This window comes from Mustela lutreola, chromosome 12 (assembly GCF_030435805.1).
Source record: "Mustela lutreola isolate mMusLut2 chromosome 12, mMusLut2.pri, whole genome shotgun sequence".
Lineage (NCBI taxonomy): Eukaryota > Metazoa > Chordata > Mammalia > Carnivora > Mustelidae > Mustela > Mustela lutreola.
Genome location: NC_081301.1, coordinates 67,202,010 through 67,210,734, shown reverse-complemented (window position 1 = coordinate 67,210,734; position 8,725 = coordinate 67,202,010). Strand labels below are relative to the sequence as shown.

Here is an 8,725-nt window from a genome sequence, read left to right as displayed (position 1 = left end):
ATAAAAATGTTAATACATCTACTATCTCATATAGTTGCCACTGTTTTTTATGCATGTATGGTAAGGAATTTTAAGATCTACTCTCTTAGCAACTTTTATGTATATAGTACCGTAGAGATAAACTTCAGAGGTCTTGTGGGTTTTGTTCCAGACCGCCTCAATAAAGTGATTATCTCAATAAACTAAGTCAAATTATTATTATTATTTTTTTTTTGGTTTCTCAGTGCAAATAAAAAATTATGTTTCCCAGTGCATATAAAAAATAAACACTATACTGCACTGTTCAAAAGCATTATGCCTTTAAGAAAAAACAAGGTATATACCTTAAGTAAACTAGTTCTGAGTTTTCAGTGGGTCATAATTACTGATCACAGATCACCATAACAAATACAATAATAATGAAAAAACTTGAAATATTGCAAGAATTACCAACATGTGACAGAGAGACACAAAATGAACAAAAGTCGTTAGAAAAATGGTGGCAGCAGACCTCTTTTATACAAGATTGATATAAACTTTCAACTTGTAAGAATGTGATATATGCAAAGTTTAATAAAGGGAAGCACAATAAAAATGTATGTATATATTATTAACTATGATCATCATACTGTACATAAGATCCCCAGAACTTTTTCATATTATAGTTGCAAGTTTGTACCCTTTGACCACCTTATTCCACCCCAGGTTCACCTCTTGTCAACTCAACTCTAAGTTTCCATTAGTTTGCTTTTTCTTCAGATTCTGTATGTAAGGGATATCATAATACATAAATTAAAATATATATAAAATCTTTGAAATATTTCACTTAGTATAAAACCTTCAAGATCCATCCATGCTGTTGTAAATGGCAGTATTTCTTAATTTTTCATGGTTCAGTAGTATTCCATAGTATATATTTACCATACTTATTTTATCCATTCACCCAATATGGATACTGAAGTTATTTCCATCTCTTGCTTAGAGTTAATAATTTTATAATGAACATAAGAGTGCAGATATGTCTTCGAATAGTGACTTCGTTTCCTTTAGATATATACCTAGAGGTGGGATTACTGAATCATATGGTGATTTTACTTTTAATAATATGAATAATCTCCATACTGTTTTCCATACAAATTTATATCCCTATCACAGTACATAAGTTCCCCATTTTCCCCAATATTTACCAAAATTTGTCAGTTTTAATTTTTTGGTTTTATATATTCTAATAGGTAGTAATATCTTGTTGTGTTTTTCAGAGGTAAACAACAACAACAACAACATAATGACTTTGCCCTGAGTTTTTACGTTGAGCACTTTTTAATGCTCCTGTTGGTCATTTATATAACTTTTTTGAAAAAAAAGTCTATTGATATCCTTTTGCTATTTTTTAAATTATATATTTTTTTCTATTTGTATCTGTTGGTTATTAACCTCTTTTCAGATATAAGATTTGTAAGTATTTTCTTCCATTCTGTGGATTGTGTTTTCATTCCCTTTTGGTTTTTTTTGGCAATGCAGAAACTTTAGTTTGATGTAATACCATGTATTTATTTTTGCTTTTTTTGCTTGTGTTTTTGGCCTGGTATCCAAAAAACTATTGGCAAGACCAATGTCAAGGAGAATTTTTCCTATGTTTTCCTTTAGGAAATTTAGTTTCATGCATCACATTTAAGTCTTTAATCTATTTCAAGTTAAGATTTATGAGTGATATAAGGTTCCAGTTTCATGCTGGTTTATGTGACTATTCAGTTTTAAATATCATTTATTGAACAGACTATCTTTACCCATTATATATGTTGGCCCCTGTCAAATATTAGGTGACTGTATGAAAGGATTTATTTCTGGACTCTCAATTCTGTTCTACTTGTTTACTGGTCTGTTTTTATGCCAGTATACTTTATTGTTTTGAGCATGAGGGCTTTGTAGTATAGTTTCAAATCAAGAAGTGTAATTTCGCTTCTTCATTCTTTCTCAGAACTGCTTTAATTATTTGTTGTCTTTTATGGTCTCATATAAATTTTAGGATTCTTTACTTCTGTAAAAAAAAAAATATTGGATTTTTTAAAAAGATTATTTATTTATTTATTTGACAGAGAGAGATGACAAGCAGGCAGAGAGGCAGGCAGAGAGAGAAGAGGTAGCAGCTTCGTGCTGAGCTGAGAGCCTGATGCAGGGCTCGATCCCAGGACCCTGGGATCATGACCTGAGCCGAAGGCAGCGGCTTAACCCACTGAGCCACCCAGGCGCCCCTAACATTGGATTTTTGATAGGAATTGAATTTACAGATGGTTTTCGGTAGTATGGACATTTTAACAATGTTAATTCTTACCATTCATAAATATGAGCTATCTTTCCATTTATGTCTCCTTCAAATTCTTTATCAATGTCATAGTTTATGGGGTACAGATCTTTCATCTTCTTAGTTAAATCTTTTCCTAAGTATTTTGTTATTTTTGATGCTATTGTGAATTAGATTGTTCTCTTTATTTTTTCAGATAGTTCATCATTAGAGTGTTAAAATGCTCCTGTCTTGTGCTTACTTTGGCAGCACATATACTAAAATTGGAATGATGCAGAGAAGATTAGCGTGATCACTGAGCAAGGATGACATGAAAAACTATTTTAAAAAAACGAAACAAAACAAAATTCCTGTCTTTTATATATTGATCTTGTATTTGGCAGCTTTATTAAATTTGTTTATTCAAAATTTTTTGTGAAGTTTTTAGGATTTTTTTACATGTAAGTTCATGTTATCCAAAAAAAGAAAATTTTACTTCTTCCTTTTTTTTTTTTTTTTGGAGTCTTTTATTTCTTTGTGTTCCTTGTTTCTCTGGCTAGGACATCCAGTACTATGTCAAATGAGAGTAGTGAAAGTGGACACACTTGTCTTTTTTCTGATCTTTAAGGGGAAAACTTTCAAACTTTTTTGATTGAATATGAGATTAGCTCTGGGCTTGGGCTTGCAATATGTGTTTTTTCTTTAATGGATTTTTTAAATTATTTTTTAAAATTTTTTTATAAACATATAATGTGTTTTTATCCCTAGGGGTACAGGTCTGTGAATCACCAGGTTTACACATTTCACCGCAGTCACCATCACTCACCATAGCACCTGCTCTCCCCAATGTCCATACCCCCACCATCCTCTCCCAACACACCTCCCCCCAGCAACCCTCATTCTGTTTTGTGAGATTCAGTCTTTTATGGTTTGTCTCCCTCCCAATCCCATCTTCTTTTATTTTTCTTTTCGTACGCCCGAAACCGCCTATGTTGCATCTCCACTTCATCATATCAGGGAGATCATATGATAGTTGTCTTTCTCAGATTGATTTATTTCGCCAAGCATAATACCCTCTAGTTCCATCCATGTCATCACAAATAGCAGGATTTCATTTTTTTGATGGCTGCACAGTATCCCATTTTACATATATACCACATCTTATTTATTGATTGATCCGTTGAAGGACATTTAGGTTCTTTCCATAGTTTAACTATTGTGGACATTGCTGCTATAAACATTTGGGTGCATGTGCCCCTTCAGAATGCCACGTTTGTATCTTTAGGGTATATACCCAGTACTACAATCACTGGGTCATAGGGTACTTCTATTTTCAGCTTTTTGAGGCACCTCCATGCTGTTTTCCAGAGTGGTTGCACCAGCTTGCATTCCCACGTACAGTGTAGGAGGGTTGCCCTTTCTCCACATCCTCGCCAGCATCTGTCATTGACTGACTTGTTCGTTTTAGCCATTCTGAAAGGTGTGAGGTGGTATCTCATTCCGGTTTTGATTTGTATTTCCCTGATGCCGAGTGATGTGGAGCATTTTTTCATGTGTCTGTTGGCCATTTGGATGTATTCTTTGCAGAAATGTCTGTTCATGTCCTCTGCCCATTTCTTGATTGGATTATTTGTTCTTAGGGTGTTGAGTTTGATAAGCTCTTTATAGATTTTGGATAGATACTGGCCCTTTATCTGGTATGTCATTTGCAAAGATCTTCTCCCAGATAACTTCTGACAGTCATCTTTTGGCTTTGTTAACTGTTTCCTTTGCTGTGCAAAAGCTTTTTGATCTGATGAAATCCCAGTAGTTCATTCTTGCCCTTGCTTCCCTTGCCTTTGGCGATGTTCCTAGGAAGAAGTTGCTGCTGCTGAGGTCAAAGAGGTTGCTACCTGTTCTCTCCTCAAGGATTTTGATGGATTCCTTTCTCACATTATGCTTCTTCATCCATTTCCAGTCTATTTTCATGTGTGGTGTAAGGAAATGGTCCAATTTCATTTTTCTGCATGTGGCTGTTCAATTTCCCCAACACCATTTGTTGAAGAGGCTGTCTTTTTTCCATAGGACATTCCTTCCTGCTTTGTTGAAGATTAGTTGACCATAGAGTTGAGGGTGTATTTCTGGGCTCTCTATTCTGTTCCATTGATCTATGTCTGTTTTGGGGACAGTTCCCTACTATCTTGATGATGACAACTTTGTAATAGAGCTTGAGGTCTGGAATTGTGATGCCAACAACTTTGGCTTTCTTTTTCAATATTCCTCTGGCTCTTCGAGGTATTTTCTGGTTCCATATGTATTTTAGGATGATTTGTCCCATTTCTTTGAAAACAATGGATGGGATTTTGATAGGGATTGCATTAAATGTGTAGATTGCTTTAGGTAGCATAGACATTTTCACAATATTTGTTCTTCCAATACAGGAGCATGGAACATTTTTCCATTTCTTTGTGTCTTCTTCAATTTCTTTCATGAGTACTTTAGAGTTTTCTGAGTATAGATTCTTTGTTAGGTTTATTCCTAGGTATCTTAGGGTTTTGCGTGCAGTTGTAAATGGGATTCACTCCTTAATTTCTATTTCTTCAGTCTTGTTGGTATAAAAAAATGAAACCAATTTCTGTTCATTGATTTATATCCTGACACTTTACAGAATTTCTATACAAGTTATAGCAGATTTGGAGTGGAGTCCTTTAAGTTTTCCACATACAGTATCATATCATCTGCAAACAGGGATAGTTTGACTTCTCTTCTGCCAATTTGGCAAAATTTGGATGGCTTTAATTTCTTTTTGTTGTCTGATTGCTGAGGCTAGGACTTCGAGTACAATGTTGAATAGCAGTGGTGATAACGGACATCCCTGCCGTGTTCCTGACCTCAGCGGAAAAGTATTCAGTTTTTCTCCATTGAGAATGATATTTGCAGTGGGTTTTTCATAGATGGCTTTGATAATATTGATAATATGTGCCCTCTATCGCTACACTTTGAAGAGTTTTTTTTTAAGATTTAATTTATTTATTTGACAGAGAGAGAGATCACAAATAGGCAGAGAGACAGACAGAGAGAGAGATGAGGAGAAGCAGGCTCCCTGCTGAGCAGAAAGCCCAATGCAGGACTCGATCCCAGGCCCCTGGGATCATGACCTGAGCCGAAGGTAGAGGCTCAACCCACTGAGCCACCCAGGTGGCCCCACTTTGAAGAGTTTTAATCAGGAAGGGATACTGCACTTTGCCAAATGCTTTTTCAGCATCTATGGAGAGTATCATATGGTTCTTGTTCTTTCTTTTATTGATGTGTTGTATCACATTGATTGATTTGCAGATGTTGAACCAACCTTGTAGCCCTGGAATAAATCCCAGTTGGTCGTGGTGAATAATCCTTTTAATGTACTGTTGAATCTTATTGGCTAGTATTTTGGTGAGAATTTTCGCATCTGTGTTCATCAAGGATATTGGTCTGTAGTTCTCTTTTTTGATGGGATCCTTGTCTGGTTTTGGGATCAAGGTGATGCTGGCCTCAGAAAAAAAAGAGTTTGGGAGTTTTCCTTCCATTTCTATTTTTTTGGAACAGTATCATGAGAATAGGAATTAATTCTTCTTTAAATGTTTGGTAGAATTCCCCTGGGAAGCCATCTGGCCCGGGGCTTTTGTTTGTTTGGAGATTGTTGATGACTGTTTCAATCTCCGTACTGGTTATGGGTCTGCTCAGGTTTTCTATTTCTTCCTGGTTCAGTTGTGGTAGTTTATATGTCTCTAGGAATGTATCCATTTCTTACAGATTGTTGAATTTATTGGCGTAGAGTTGCTCATAGTATGTTCTTATAATTGTTTGTATTTCTTTGGTGTTGGTTGTGATCTCTCCTCTTTCATTCATGATTTTATTTATTTGGGTTCTTTCTCTTTTCTTTTTGATAAGTCTGGAAAGGGGTTTATCAATCTTATTAATTCTTTCAAAGAACCAGTTTCCTAATTTCGTTGATTTGTTCTATTGTTTTTTTTTTTTGTTGTTGTTGTTGTTTTGTGGTTTTTGTTTGTTTGCTTCTATTTCATTGATTTCTGCTCTGATCTTTATTATTCCTCTTCGCCTGCTGGGTTTAGGCTTTCCTTGTTGTTCTTTCTCCAACTCCTTTAGGTGTAGGGTTATGTTGTGTATTTGAGATCTGAGAGAGAAGCGTGGTGGCACACGTCTGTCACTGCACTCCCCAGGAGCAAGTCTGGGGAAGGCGCAGCTCGCCGCCCCCAGAGAAGAGAAGGAGCCTTTGGCCTTGTGGTCGGGAAAAGGACGGGAAGCAGGATAGCCTGCCATGGCAGGAAGAGCAGGCCGGTGGCAAGACAAGTGTCACCCGCTCCCTGTGCAGAGAGATGGAAGCCTGGCTGCTAAGGAGACATGAGGGGACGACTAGGGCAGGGAAGCGTGCTCCACTCTGAGGAAGGAGTGTGGGCAGAAGGCAGGCCTGTCCTGTGCCTCTGGTCCCAAGGGGACAGCATCTCCTTGACCTCCTGTCCATAGGGCATACTTGGGCTAGCTACCAGGCGCCATACACAGAACTCGCAGAAACAGCACTCTCGAGAAACGGGTAGATGCCATCTTCCTCCAACATGTGACAGCGTTTGCGGTGGCAGGGAGTTTGCGGGGTAGGAGTGGGGACAATCCCCCAAAGCTCCCCATTTCAGTGAACAGGCGGTGTTCAGGGAACCTGTCGCCTCTCCTCTCCTGTGGGGAATACACTGGCCTTGTCTGCGAATCCGCCTAAGGTCCAGTGCCAAAGGCCAAGCGTTTCCTACACCGGGAGATGGTAGTGTGCATAGAGTGCCATCTTAGGCCACGCACGCTGCTGCAGGGTTTTGACTATTTCTGCTTAGTTCGGCCTGGCAGGGTGAACCCAGGGCGCCAACATGGAGCCCAGGAAAGCAAGGTCCAAGAGACACCAGCACTCCCGTGACTCTTCTTACCTGATGCGACAGAGCGAACACCCAAAGCCTTTCTGAGGAGGAAGCAGCAGCGAAGTTGGGATCGTGCCAAGATGAAAACCTCTGCAAAAGCATAGCAGTCGCTGGGAAATCAGAGTCGGTTCTGAGGCCTGCTGTTGCTGCTTGCCTGACCCTAGTATTCGCAGCATGATGGGAGAAACCCTCATAGAGCGAAAGCCTCTTTGCCCTGGCATCTCTTCTGGGAAAGCACAGCATTCTTTGGGAAATGAGTCCGGTCTGAGGGATGCTCCTGTGCGCCTGAGCTGGTCTCCTCAGCATGGTGTAATAAACCCGCATGGAGCGAAATCCTCTATGCTTGAGCATCCCCTCTGCCTGAGAGAGAAGGGCGTTTGCGCCTGTGGAAAGAGCCTTAAGCAAAGAGACCTGTTTTTCAGTGCGGTCACCAGGAGCATGTCTGTGGAAGGTGCAGCACGCTGCACGGGGAGAAGAGGTGGAGCCGTTGGCGTTCGGGTCTGGACACGGTTGCGAAGCAGGAGAGCTGGCCCTGGCATGCACAGTGGCCGGTGGAAATACAAGTGTCACCCGCTCCCAGTGCAGAGAGACAGAAGCCTGGCTGCTAAGGAGACAGGAGGGGATGAGTAGGGCAGGGCGCATGCTCCACTATTAGGAAGGAGTCTGGGCAGAAAGCATGCCTCTCCTGAACCTCTGGGCCCAAGGAGACAGCAGCTCCTTGGCCACCCGTCCCTGGGGCAGATATGCGCTAGCCACCAGGCGCCTACTCTGAACTCGCAGAAACTGCTCCCGAAAATGACGGGGAGTCACGTGCCGTCTTCCACCAGGATGTGGAAGCTCGGAGGAGGCACAGGGTTTAAGGGGAAGGAGTGGGCACAGTCCCCCAAAGCTCCCTAATCTGTGCACGGTCCATGTGCAGGGATCCTGTCGCCTCCTCTCTCCTGTGGTGAAGGCACTGGCCTAGACTCCGAGGCTGCCTGAGACCCGGAGCAAAAGGCAAAGCCTAACCTACCCCAGGAGATGGTCATAGGCCTAGAGTGCCATGCTAGGCCAAGCACGCTGCTGCAGGGTTGTGACTGTGTCTGCTTAGTCCAGCATAGCAAGGTGAATCCCGGGCTTAAACTCGGGGACCGGGAAAGCAAGTCCCAAGAGGTACCAGCTCTCCCGCGGCTCTTCTTCCCTCCCGCGCAGAGTGAATACCCAAAGCCTTTCTGAGGAAGCAGCAGCGAAGTGTGTTCGCCCAAGCCAAAGCCTCTGTGAGAGCACAGCATTCGCTGAGAAATGTTCTGCGGGCTGCTGCTGCTTGCCTGAGCCCAGTCTCACGGTGGGAGAAACTCGCATACACCGAAAGCCTCTTTGCCTGGGCATCTCTCCTGGGAAAACACAGCGTTCCTTTGGAAATCAGAGTTGGTTTTTGGGCTGCTGCTGCTGCTTGCCTGAACTAGTGTCCGCAGCTCGGTGGAAGATACCCGCATGGAGCGAAATACTCTTTGCCCTAGCATCCCCTCTGCCTGAGAGAGAAGCCAAG

At 41.1% G+C, this 8,725-nt stretch overlaps 1 non-coding gene across 1 annotated transcript; it reads left to right on the top strand.

The window, feature by feature from the left end:
- Positions 1 to 2,514: 2,514 nt before the first annotated feature.
- LOC131813352 (U6 spliceosomal RNA) lies at positions 2,515 to 2,623 on the top strand. Its single transcript, XR_009346766.1, has one exon. It is a non-coding gene; the product is annotated as a U6 spliceosomal RNA (small nuclear RNA).
- Positions 2,624 to 8,725: the final 6,102 nt, after the last annotated feature.